Here is a 12,237-nt window from a genome sequence, read left to right on the forward strand (position 1 = left end):
CCGTCCCCTCAGGCGGCCACCCCGGCTCAGGTGCTGCCGGCCCCTCCCCTGGCGCGAGCGCGCACCCTCCGCCCTCGCGGGAGACCCCGGCCCGCGCGCCCCACCTGTGCCGGGCGGGGCGGGCGGAGGGACGGACGGACAGAGGGACGGACGGACAGAGGGACGGACGGGCCGGCGGAGCCGCAGCCGCGACGCACCCGCCTCGGTCCGGCCGTGCGGCGCCCGCCGGTGCCGCGCCGCATCCCTCCTTTCTCCCGTCCGGGCGGCAGCCGAGGTGAGGGGCGGGCGGCGCCCCGCGGCTCGGCAGGTGCCGGCGGGGACCTTGCTCAATGTCACGGCGCCGGGGATGCCCGGGCACGGGGCGCGGCCAGAGCCGCAGCCCCCGGTCCACCCCGCCCGCTGTGCTCTGCTCCGCGCCCGCCGCCGGGCGAAGTTTGCCGTGTCGGATCCGCAGGTAGCGGGGTGCCCGCCAGGCTGGGCGGGATGGGTGGGTGGGGTTTATCGGCGTCTCCGCAGCCTCGTCTGTTTCCAGAAGGGATAAAGCGCGTCTCTAAATAGGTCAGGGGCTTCGGCAGCGCGAGGGATTTGCGTAACGATTTGTATTACGTGGGAAAGGTGCGGGGCTGCTTCTCCTGGGCTCCGAGGCTGGACGGAGCGCTGCTTTCCTGGCGTACCGAGGGACTTCTAAGAAAAACAGTTGCGTGAGCATAGCCCGGCTTTCTTGTGTTACAAATCCTTACGACTTCGGGAAAGTTTAATTTCTTCAGCAGAGGAGGAATTAATCTACATGGAGGAGTTATCCTTGATGAGCTAATTACCCATGGTGAGTCTAAGTGCTTGGCATCACAAGCCCGGGGACGGTGGTGGCGTGCTTGAAATGTTAAAGTTTGCGTCCTGGTGACATTGTTTCAAAACGTGAAGGAGAGGTAGGTCCAAGATTGTGTTTTCTGTGGCTACATGCATGAAATTTCCTTGTTTCAGAGGAATTGTCAGAATATTCATGCCTGTGTGAAGGCTTGTGTTTATTTTCTCTTATTTTTGACTCCTGAATAAACTTTGGAACTCTCTTCATGGATTTTAAATCTTGTGGTCGTGGCACTAGGTCTTTTTTGTTATGCTTGAGTGGAAAAGCCTGTAAATGGAAAAGTTAGAGAGCTGTGGCACTGTGAACACTGACAAGTTTAAATAAATCTTCAAAACATTTAACTGCATCTAACTACTACTTATAGGAGAAAGGAGTTGATAATTTTATTTCCCATACTCTCTGGTGCTGTTTTAGTGATGTCTTTGACAAAGTATAAAAATGAGGTGCAAAACAAGTCCTCTGTTGCTGTCAAGAACCTGTATGTTTTCTTATCTGAATTAAATGTAATGCGAAACAGTAGTGTAAAAACCTGAAGTCACCGGGGAGGCATCTGTGTGATTGCAGTAGATGTTGACAAAGCATTGCAGCTGCAGGTCCAGAACACGAGGCAATGGCAGGATATTGGTGAGATGCCCAGGCTGGTGGATGCAGGGAGAACGTGCTTTTTAAAGCTTCTGCCTATTATAGTAGCACTGTCCTCGGATGCAGAAGCAGCCACCCCCTGCCCTGTTACTGCAGTTCTGAAAAGAGGAAAAAGGTGTCTCTTTGTGTAGTCCAGAGCTGACTCTAGACTGGTTTGAATGGGTTATGCCACTTCTCCTTTCACAAAGAAGTAATTTTGCTACTCCTTTCAACTGACCAAGTCAGCCAACGGCTTAGAGGGATGAGGTTTTTCTGCTGTTTTGTTTCTAAGGTGTTCCTGCGTAGTTGCAAACTTTTTTCTGGTGTTCGATCTTGCCAGATGGGTTTTCTGTACCTCACACCTTTTCCGGTGAATGGTAATTGAGATGCTTGTGTGAACCCTGAAAGCAGAAATAAGCTGGGTGTTGTGAAATTGATCACATTAGTAATGTTTTTTTTTCAATTGTTTGCTTTAAATAATCCATAAGGTAGTAAGAAATTAGAAAGGAAACAATCCTCTGACATGATATTTTCACTAAGTTACCAAGTTCTTATATGTTTTTTTCCCCAATTAATTATGTAATGGATGCTTGGTTAAATTTAGCAGTATTAACAAAAACTAGCAGGTGTCAAGATACTGTGTTGTTTTGCCTCTTCCCGCACTAGCTGGAGCTGTCCATCCCTCTGTGCTCCCTCTGCACTGCACACACTCTCACAATAGATCAACATACACCAGAACCAATTTCTCTTAATCAACTGTTTTTCACTGTCTGCATGGGTTTTTTTTATTTTTATCTTTTGGACTTCTCAGCTAAGTTTTAATTGAGCTGATGTCTTCCTACTTGACTACAGTTGCTCAGGGATAAGGTGGTATAAAAGCAGGAAAAAGCTTTGTGGAAGATAATCTTTTGGGGGAGTGTAGGCTTGTTAGTTAATTAGCTCTGCAAGTCCTAAGATTTTGAACAGCAATGAGGATTACTGCATAAAACATAACAGATGCTTTACAGTTGTTGCAGTTTTTTCTCTTTGGGTTATCACAAGGGATTGTGGTTTGAGAATATTTGCTCTAAGAGTTTGAGAATTTATGAAATGGGGCATTCACATTGTTTTCAAAATGAGCATATGGCACAGCTGTGGAGGTCTCCAATCTTGAAGCATTCATCAGGCTGTGTTGGGATGTAACAGAGTATGGAACTGGAGTGCAAGGTTCTCTCTAGAGTACTGAAATACACTGCAAAACGTAGGTCATCTGTAGCTAATGGGAAGAAAAGATTTTTTCTTTCTGCAGTCTGAATAGCTTGCTTTCTGAAATTCTGCTATCACTTTGGAATTCCTTGAATGACAGCTTATATCAGATAAATATTTTGTTTCTGTAACTTTTGCCTTCCATTTGAAAATTGTGGTACTTAATATATGTCACCCATTAAGATGCAAGTGTGAATATTGTATCTTGTGTGATCCTGAATCAACTCTGATGCAGTGAAGGTAGAGGCAGATGTTAAATGCCATATTATTCCCGCTAACAAAGGGGAAATTTACCCAAATCCATAGAATGCACTTACATCTTTTATCCTCAGGCTGATGAACACACAGAGAGTTGAAGGAATTACAGGAACTTCACTCTCCTGTGTGACTGTAATAACCCTCTAGGTGCGTAGGTTCCTAGATTTTCACCATGTGCTCTGTTTCCCTAACTACACATGCAGCTCAAATGTTGGTTGAAGGGCTATTTTCTATTGTTATTTTGCCCACAACTGCAAAACATACAAGTTCTTTTCAAACGTAAAATTTCTCTTTTTACTGCAGTTTCACAGAGCATGCATAATCTTACAATAGGAAGTTTATGGTTTTCATTATTTAACAAAGGCCAGTGTTTTTAAAACAAAACATTTAAGACATTTTGAAAATTTGCATCCTAAAGATTTATTTTCCCCCACAAAATTAGTATGTTTTCTGATTTTATGTAATGCACAGAGTGAGCAGGGTAATTATGACAAAAATCATATCTGCACCATGCAGTCATTTGACATCATTCTGTGTTGTTAGAGAAAGTGCTGCAAAACAGTAGCTAGTACTCTAATACAGTTACATTAATTAGAAGCACATATTATTAAGTAAGCATTGCTTAATTTATGGCATCAATATTATGTTGTTAAAAATAACAAAATATTTGGTAATTTGGTTTGGTATAATGTCTCTTTTAGTGATAGGAAGTGAGGGTATTACTCTGCCATGAATAAAGGCTTTTTTTTTTTTGATGCCGTGTAATATATCACATTTCATGAAGTTGAGCTAATATTTCGAAGAGTGATGGATCATGCCCATTAACTTTCACATTTTTGTTATTTCCTTTCTAAGTGATGGCTCTTCTCAGATCATTTGCAGTAATTATTTTGAATTTCTCAAATGTGAAGCTTAGTCATAACATGTTTTACAATTTGCATGCAACTGTGATTTTTCTTATATATTTGCTAAAGTTGACATTACTTTCTATAAACATATTAATTGACATGTTAAAAATTCATTAGACAACCTGAGCTTCCAAGGCTTGTAAAAATAGAAGCCTTGTAAACCAATCTAACTATATCAGTGCAGTGCCAGTCCTTTGCTTATCAATATCGGTACCTTATTTTGCTTCTGCTGAATTGCCAGACAAATCTTGTAATGACAGGGGTGCCAATACACATCTAGGCATGTTAGAACTGTGCTCTTTGCACTATTGAGGATTATTTGAATACGAGCAAGCTAGGTTGTTAGGAAAACACTGTTAATGCTTCATTCCTCAGTGAAATTAATTATTCAATAATTTTCATTTATTGACAACAACTTTTTTGTTACTTATAATAAGGAATTTAAGAGGGTAGTAGCTAAACATTAATACAAGCAGAAGCTTTAGACAGCTGAAGTCCTTCTGTCCTTACTTTACATACCTAAAGTCTTTTTATTACATAGGCTTCTGTTTAAGTGTTTCACAGGTTTTAAAATGTGGTAGGTTTACCTTGAACACAGAGATAGCATTAAAAGTATTTCAGTTTACAAACAGGTGAAAAGCGTTTTCTTCTGCAGCAGAATGCAGGCTCTGCATAACTGTCTTGGTTCACAGTTTTCTAGACCTTTCCCTGATGATTTTGCTGTGTGACAGGATGATGGGTTGTGGTATCGGTAAGATGCTATGATTTTGAAATATACTGGACAGCGTTTCATTACTCTTGGCTTTCTACTGGCAAACTGTTTGGTGCAGTCATGCCAGTGCTGAAAGTATGGAGAACCTGGTGCACACCTGCAGCTAAGTCAGTCATTCTGCATGTGAGGTTGGGTAATCTTGACTCCTGCAGCACACTGATTCTCTCTGAGAGATGTCTCACGAAGTCTCTGCTTGCAAATGAACCACAAAACTTAAAGCCAATGTGCTCTGTTATAGTATCCATTACTTGCCCCTGTGTGGTAGGGAAGGTGATACTTAACACTGAGGTAGGTCTTGAGTATGAAGGAAGACTGTGTAACTACTTAGTACAGGCTCTGAAGAACAGTGACTGAAATGATAGTGTTAATGTCAGGAGAGCAAAGTAAAATTAACTTGAGGTAAAACTTGAAGTATATTGTGACTTCAAAAAGACATTTTTTTTTTTTTGGTTCTGCTTTTTGTCTTGATTTGTTTTTTGTTTGTTTGTGGGGTTTGTGTTTTTGTTTTTGTTTGTTTGGGTTTGTGTTTTTGTTTTCTGTGCCATGGTATTTTTAAGTTTTATGAGGCTTTTGGTGCATCACAGCAGCCAACATGCTGCCATTCTGCAACCAGCGTGGCCTCATACTGAGCAGTTCCTAATCAAGTTGTTTCATGGTGGCTGGTGTCATGCTGATTCCCAGCAGAGCATGTCCCCTGCTGAATCTTTAACACTTCTCAGCGTTACTGAACTTGTAAGATCTAATGAGTTTATAGCATAAACGGTTATGGCTGTAGGCCCTGTTGTTCTTTATATAAATACTTATGCAGGTACCAGAAAGTTAAACATATGGTAGGAGGCTTTGTTTAATAACACAGGCTGTTTTGTTTTAATTTGACACATCTCAGTACATCCCATCTAAATACAGCAGAGTGTCAGGTCTCCTTAGTCCTATTATACTTTTATAAAATTTCAAAGATTAATTTAAGGATCAGTGATGTGACAGGCCCTGTTAGTATAAAAGTGGGAGTGTTAGTATTAAAGTGGGAGAAGAGGGGAAAAAAGTTTAATGTGATTTGCATGTCATTTAGTTTATACTTTACCGTGTTTATTTGTATCTGTCATAATTTTGAGCCTTAAAGAGAACCTTGTTTTCCTAAACCAGAAAAAAAAAAAATGAGCAGAGACTCATTATCAAGATGTATTCCAGAGAAGATGAGTTTGGGTAAGATCTTAAGTAAATGCTCTAAAAGCTCTTATTCTGCCCTGTGCAGCAAAACTTTCAAAGAAGATATAGGAACATCTTAATAAGATTTTATAATGAAAATGCTAATAAAAGCTAGCAGAGGAGTATCTAGTCTCTTTCTTTGCATGACTGCATATGACAAAAAAAAAAAAAATTGCATAGTCTTTCTTCCTTTGGCCACCTGATAATATTAGGATGGTAAATCTTTGCCTTTAAGTTGTGAATGCACATAAGTGCCTAGGTGCACTGCATCTTTCTTTTAAAATGAGATTATTTAATACATGTTAAAATTAAGAAAACCCCTTATAAGTCTACATTAAAGCTTATGGAAAAAGATTCTGTTTTTGTCTACTTGTGCGTCTGTTATCTGCAATGCAGGTGCACTCTATGCCAGACAGATGCATATTTGGTAGATTATGGGACCTGTGCGTAGTCAGTACCATGTTTGATGCTTATCTCGGTTCCTTGTTAATCAGAGAAACAAGAATACCCATCATTTAGACCTCAAACAGCATTAAAAGTTTGCAACTTAAAAGTTGCAAAGTTAAGAATCTTAAAATAATGAAATGGCAGAAAGTGTTGCCTTTATAACCATAGCTGAGCCGGTTGGTGTGTATAGTTGAGTAATTTTTGGTTTGTTTTGCTTTTTCTTTAAGATTCTCATCAGGCTTTGTGCACAGGATGGGTAATGTGTGCTTCAACAACAGTAAAAATAATTAAAAAAATCTTTACTACACTTTCATGACATGAATAAATGGCATTCTCCTGATGTAGGGGGAAACTTCAGTGCAGAGACAGTTCTTCAGCAATGTTAGATGCTCAGTTTGAGTAATGGGGACTGGTATATCAACTATTTGAACGATGCAATGTGTTCTCACAGCTGAGCTGCTCTTGTCTTGAATGGCAGCATGAGCGTTCAGTGCTTCTATCAACTTATCAGGTTAAGCTTCCAGGAAAGGTGTATGCAATTAGTGATTGTGGAAGGATTGATTTAAGCAACTTGCCCAGCATTACTCACAGCTCTGTGGTAGAGCCCAGGTTGTGGATAGATTCTGCACTGCAGCATTTAAATGCCTTAACCTTGAGAGAATAGTTTTCTCTTGCAGTCTCCTGCTTTTCTTCCAACTTCTACAGCAAAGGACACAGGTGTTTGTTTTTTTTTCGGGAGGTAGCTGTTCTTATGACTTATATTGTTTGTCTTGATTCCTCTCCAGTCAGTGAGGAGAGGGGAAATATAATCTTAAAGAGCCTTTTACTTTTTTTTTTTTTTTTTTTTTTTTTTTTTTTAAAAAAGCAACCTATTCTGCCCTAAGGAATCATAGTAAATCTTACTTTTCAAATGGCTAAAATTAGAACCTGCCTTCTTGAGCTTATGTAATGATTGAAGAAATAAATTTCCTGCATAGTGGCATTGTGTCAGAGGCTTTACTTGCTTTGTTTTCACTGGTCCTTGCTCAGGTATTGTCAGATCCCACTGTGAAGAACTTCACATTCTGTTAGACAGGTGACATCAGAAGCAGCAGAATCTTGTTGTCAGGTTTTGACAGCCACAATGGGGTTATGACACTCCTAGTCCCATAAGTTATATGAAAATTAATAAGTGCTCTAACATATGGGTAGGGATATTTGGTGCTATTGCCTTATTCTATATAGACTTAAACTGCTGAAAGTGAACATATGTTGTTTGTAAATGTATAAAATAAATTTTGAAGGTGGAAATTACTCTTTTTTTTAGAGAATCTGAAAGTCCTGAAGCATAATCCCTCCACTATGAGGAGCAGTAGAGGGAGCTGGGCTTGTTTAGCCTGGAGCAAAGGAGGCTCCGGGCTGACCTTATTGCTCTCTACAACTATGTGAAGGGAGGTTGTAGCCAGGTGGGGATGGTTCTCTTCTCCCAGACAGCTACTGCCAGGACAAGAGGAATTGGCCTCAGGCTGTGCCAGAAGAGGTTCAGATTGGACATCAGGGAGAATTTTTTCACTGAAAGGTTGGTTAAGCGTTGGAATGGGCTGCCCAGGGAAGTGATGGAGTAAGCATCCCTGGAGGTGTTCAAGAAAAAACTGGACATGGCACTTAGTGCTGTGGTTAAGTTGACAAGGTGGTGTTTGGTCAAAGGTTGGACTCGATGATCTTGAAAGTCTTTTCCAACCTTGATGCTGCATTTCTATGATTTTTACTGATCTAGATTTGAATAAGACAATGTCCAATATACTCAGGGACCCCTTCTCTACTGCAGGCAGGTGACAGATGGTCTGGAGCAAGTGAAATTCCTGAAAGACTAGACACAGTATTTTGTTTCTCTTTCAAATAGGTTTGAGAAAACATTTCAAGGAAATTCTGTGTGTCTCCTCAGCATGTGAGTTAGTCTCACCAACTCATGAGTGTTACAAAAATAGCTTGAGAAACCAGATAATGGAACTTTACAAACTTTAGCAAGCATCAGGTAAATGTGCGTTGCTGATCAGTAATAACAAATGTTGACAGAACTAATGTAAAAATCTGATAATGTTGTCAACTTCATAGTTTGGCTGCATTGTCAGCTGTGTTGCAATGCCATGTATTTACTCTGTAAATTTGTTGACCCTCAGTTGTCCCCTTCATAATTGCAATGTATCATGTAACTCAAATAGGATAGGGTAATGAGAGGTAGACAAACCGGGAATGGTGTAATGCTTGTTTTTAACTCTTTGAGTGAATTTGCATTAGCCAATATTTCTGTATAGAACTTGGTGGTGGCTTGTTGTTGTAGTGTAAAAAATCTGGAAAAATCATGCCCTTAAAGAACCTCTCTTAAGTATTATTTTTAGTTCTCAGAAGCTTTTCACCCTTATTTCCTAACTGTAAATTAGAATATTAATCAAGTTTCTGTATCGTAGTTTTATGAGACAGGATCTGAATTTTTTTTGTCTCCATCTGTACAGCAGGCACCTAGATCTTGAGCAAGGATAGGAAAACTTCCTTCTTGTTCAAAGGAGAAGATTTATACTAAACTGATTTGGCGAATGTTTAGAAGAAAGAAAGGAAGCACATGCTGGCGTTAAACCCCAGGTGCCATGCCACAGAAGGACTCAAGGAGTCTGTGGCTGTCAGGAGCATGTGGGGTTTGTAATCTCTACATGCAGCACCATGGCCACTTCCTGCCTCATATTGATCAGAGGTTGTTTTACCATGGGGTTATGATAACTATGGGAACTGTCATGGAGAGTTAGGAGTCAACATCGTGTTTCATACTGAGCATAGGGGGCTTGGCAGATTTGATGTTGTATTCTCCTACTGTAAAAATGTGTTTCTAATATTGGCAGGATGGAGCGGCTCTTGTTTTTAAGGAGCTGGATATCACGTTTTGTGAGTCACAGTGTGACACTGCATCAAACTTTTGACTGTTTCTGATTGTGTATTTTTTTACTGAATACATATATTCTTGAATCTATTCCTGTCATTTATTGTTGTGTGGTTTCTTCCATCTTATCAGAACTCTCAAATTCCTTTTATGTCAATTTGGTGCAAAAAGCTGATTTATTCTAAAATTTCTTAAAAGGTTGAAGTAGCTGGCTTTGGGCCACAGAAGTATTTTGTGTTGTCTAAAGGGATTATTTCAACTTACATTTCCAAATGGACTAGTTTCCAAAAGTCAGCATTGCTGGTTTTTTGTTTTTTTTTTTAAATTGTCAGAATCTCTCTAAAATGCTTGTTACTAGGATTTGTATTTCATGTTTTTCCATAAAGCCATAGGCAGAACTTAATTCACTTATCAGAGTACTACCAAATGCTTCTCAGAATTAGTAGGATAGTGTGAAGATTTAAAACTTACTCAGAATTGCTTTGAATTTTTCAGGTTGCAGGGGAGTAGTGCGCTGTGACTTTAGTGGGCTGACTGCAGGTGGCCCTGCCTGGTCCTTGCTACTTCTGAGCATCCTCTACACCTTCCTGCCCATCCCCTCAGGCAGATTTGATGTCTTGGTCTTTGACCTGCCCTTCAGCAGCTGTATTTCTTGGCTCTTCTAATTTCTTGACCGCTGTGTTGGCTTGGTGAGCTTAGTATTTGATCTAGTTGTGTATTTGATCCATGTCCCCCTTCCTGGTTACAGCCTAGCTCAACAAATTTCAAGAGTGGCCAGCGACTCACTGGGTTTCTTGAAATACCCCAGTAAAATATGGATGCTACCCCATTTTTAATAAAAATTATTTTGAGGCCCTCTTCCAGTCAGTGAAGCCTGAAATAAAAGTGTATTTTTAAAAATGTCACATACCCTTCTTTTTTTTCTTCAGTAGAAAAAAAGAGTGCCCTTTAAAGATCTTAACTGTCAAAGTTTATGTATACATTTAGAGTGGGAACACATTTGTTCTTCCTTGTTTTAAGATACTTAGTGGGAAACCACAGTTAGGAAAATGGAGTATAAGACTATAATATTAGCACTCGACTACTCCTTGCAGTTACACATTGAGACTGATGACTATGTATATTTTGAAAAAATGAATATAGGGAATAATTACTTTGAGATTCATTCTCTTGCGTTTGATGAATTGCTTCAGTAGCTCCAATTATTAGATCACTTAGAAGAATTTGAAGAAGGAATAAAAAATGTATCCATAACTAAAAATCCTTAAGAGAAAAACTCTTGGACTTAGAGGATCATCCTTGTGTTCTATTTTTATATGGCCTTGGTATAAAAAGTTTCTCACCTACTTACATATGCTCTCAGTGTCACAGTAATATTATACATACTTAAAAGCACTCTTGGGTTGTGAGATATATATATTTCAGTCAACATGTCTGCATCAAACTTACCTCCAACCCTTCAATGAAGATCTTTTTAAGACATAATTGCATTGACTGAGAACTCTGGTATAAAAAGTTTGTTTTTTCTCAAGTGAGGATTAGCTTATTGACAAAGGAATTCTGTAAATAGCCTGAAATTTAGCATTTAAGTTTAACTGCTAAATTTAGGTACATTTGTGGTGCATATAGAGATTTCTTGGGTTGTGAATGTCTGTCTTCAGAAGCATAAGAGTTTGTTCTAATTAGAAAAGAATAGACTAAGTTCGAAGACTGTATACGAGACTGCACTGCAGCACATGTGTGCAAGGTAGAATGGTCTGTTATTAAAAAGAAAGAAAGGGTAAGTCAAGGTTTCATGGTGCTTCCCTGCCAGGAAATTAAATATTGATATTTTTCAGATAGTAATGCTCAGCTCTTAGAGAAAATATCTGCCTACTTGAAATGTCTTTTAATATTTTACAATATATTATACAAAATATGGCCAACTTTAGAGTTGTCTGGTGTGCAACAATGCAAAATTTTATGCTTACCTGAGTCTTTAATTAGCTCTCATTCCGTCTCACATGATTTATAGCTCCATGGCTCCTACGTAAAAGTGATATATGACTTAATGAAGCGGAAAGCCAGAGTGGGCTCACACCTCTAGTTGTGTAATGGTTTCCTCTAGCTTGGTGAATGGTGTGCTGGAGGAGAAGCAGCCGTAAGCATCTTCTCATTTATTATGGCAAGGATGTAAAAGTTCATGTTGCTGTGACATGTGGTTGTTTGCTTCCTTGTCACATACACAGTTCATTGGAGTGAGGAGGCAATGTGGCTCTTTCATAAAGCATAAAAATAGCAGGTAAGAAAAGAAATGCAGATGTAATCTTTCTTGCTCAAACTTAGTTTAATGCAGCTGTTTGACATATTTGGAATCTTTTTCTTGATACTAGAGAAATAGTGTTCCATATACTGATTTAATTTCAGTAACAGGCTGTAAAATCCTTACCCAACTGTTTTTCTTAGTTAAGGGGTTTTGGGGAGTTTTTTCCTAATGGCTGCTTTGACCGTTTATGTAAGTTTTTTGATGAAAGTAGTAATTGTTTGCTGTATTAATCTTACACCTGAAGTTTCTCTAGTTATGTGTCTGTTTTTTCAGGATGTTTGTTATTACAATATCTTTGATAAGCCGGTTCTGATATATTTAATTACAGTACTGTAAACTCGAACTAGTTAATTCTGGATTCTTAGTAGTTTAAGTGGTCTAAGCATGTCTTCTGGAATGGAAAGGGGAAAAAATCAAGGCTATCAGAGAAGTGAACTGACTTCAGCCTTGTTTGGATCTCCAGAAATAATTTGATTTCTATTTGGGGCAGCAGCTTTCAGGAATTACTGTGGGAAGCCATCTGAAATACAGGACTGGAATGAGTGATCCTTGTTATTTTACTATGCGGCTGCATAGCTTAAATTAAAGAATTACCACCTTCTGCCAAGAGTGCAGTAACATTACAGGTAAGTTTCTGGCCCCTGTGTGGGACAGAAACACACACATTTATTTCTGAATCTGTTGTGATCTACAGTCATT

The 12,237-nt window shown here is 39.4% G+C and overlaps 1 protein-coding gene across 1 annotated transcript in view; it reads left to right on the forward strand.

The window, feature by feature from the left end:
- The first annotated feature begins 520 nt into the window (after window positions 1-520).
- The window catches only part of ZNF385B (zinc finger protein 385B), a 160,842-nt gene continuing 149,125 nt past the window's right edge, over window positions 521-12,237 (forward strand). The window contains exon 1 of the mRNA XM_027880245.1: window positions 521-823. The gene's annotated coding sequence lies outside the window, so the exon portion shown is untranslated. The remainder of the gene's footprint in view (window positions 824-12,237) is intronic.

The sequence above is a fragment of the Empidonax traillii genome, unplaced genomic scaffold, assembly GCF_003031625.1.
Source record: "Empidonax traillii isolate 1590-97213 ecotype Southwest subspecies unplaced genomic scaffold, ASM303162v1 scaffold65:size4453928, whole genome shotgun sequence".
Lineage (NCBI taxonomy): Eukaryota > Metazoa > Chordata > Aves > Passeriformes > Tyrannidae > Empidonax > Empidonax traillii.